This window comes from Rhincodon typus, unplaced genomic scaffold (genome assembly GCF_021869965.1).
Source record: "Rhincodon typus isolate 14 unplaced genomic scaffold, sRhiTyp1.1 hic_rhity00000097, whole genome shotgun sequence".
Taxonomy (NCBI): domain Eukaryota; kingdom Metazoa; phylum Chordata; class Chondrichthyes; order Orectolobiformes; family Rhincodontidae; genus Rhincodon; species Rhincodon typus.
The window spans coordinates 98567-99995 of record NW_025965735.1 but is presented as its reverse complement, the minus strand read 5'-3'; positions in this window follow the sequence as shown (position 1 = coordinate 99995).

Genomic DNA, 1429 nt, shown 5'->3' with positions numbered 1-1429 from the left:
GGGAGGTGTGGGAGGGATGGGGGGAGGGGGAAGGACAGTGCATTTAAGGCAGTGTGAACTTTTGTGCCGGGTTTGGATCCTAACAGTGACCTGACAACCCATCGCCCGTGAAATGCGTAACCGCGTCTGGCGAGCCTACAACAGCGGTTCCAATATTTACGCCCCTCCCCCTTGGTCGGGTCTCTCTCTGTCCGAAAGTCGTCTGGCATCCATCAAGGAACTTCCGTCTCCTCGGATCCGGTCACAGAGATGCAGGCCAATACCCTGGGGACGAGGAGGGAGAGTCAAGGTGAGTTTCGGAACCTCGTTGGAGCCGCCGAACAATATCGGCTTCTGGTGTAGTGGCATCGGGGGACGATGGCCAACTCCACATTCAACAGAGAGGGCTCAAACGTGAGGGGTGGGTGGAAGTGAGGCGGGGAGGGAGCCAGGGAGGTTTTTGGGGTGCAGTGCAGAGAGCAGTAGCCCCGTTTCGTGGGTTCTCGTTGTCTTTCGGGCTGACGAGTGGTAGTTCAATGACGAGAGGTGAGGGGGGAGGGATAGGTTTTGACAGTGGGCTAGGAAGGGGCCAGAATGGCCCCAGTTCTAAAGGCAGCGGCAGGAGGATTCAGGGAGTCGCGAATGGTGTCTCCAAACACGGCAGGGTGAGCCATTGGCACGGGTCAGCGCAGAGAGGCGTTTGAGAATCGGGAGGATGGGGGGGAACGGGATGGGCTGAATGGCCTATTCTACAGAGGGTGAGGGGGTTGGTGGTCCATGTGCGTCGCTCTGCAAAGACTCAGCGCAGGGACAGCACGGGGTCAGACACAACTCAGCAAAGCAAACTGAGCCCTGGGCTTCAGGAGTAGTGGCGGGGGGGCCCGAAATCAAATGTCGGGCATACATGCTCGTGGGGTGTGCGGGTGAGGACCCCGACCTGAGGTTGCGGGCCACATGTTGCGACGCACAAATCAATCCCATCGCGGCGCACGAGAGAGAGAGAGGGAGAGAGAGAGAGAGGAAGAGAGACAGAGAGGGAAAGAGAGAGAATGAGAGACAGAGAGAGGGAGAGAGAAAGAGAGCGGGAGAGAGAGAGAGAATGAGAGAGACATAGAGAGAGAGGGGGAGAGAGAGACATAGAGAGAGATAGAGAGACGTAGAGAGAGATAGAGAGACGTAGAGAGAGATAGAGAGATAGAGAGACGTAGAGAAAGATAGAGAGACATAGAGAGAGATAGAGAGACATAGAGAGACAGAGACATAGAGAGACATAGGGAGAGATAGACAGAGATAGAGATAGACAGAGATAGAGAGAGGTAGAGAGAGAGAGAGATAGAGAGACATAGAGAGAGATAGAGAGACATAGAGAGAGATAGAGAGACACAGAGAGACATAGAGAGAGATAGAGAGACATAGAGAGACAGAGAGACATAGAGAGATATAGAGAGAC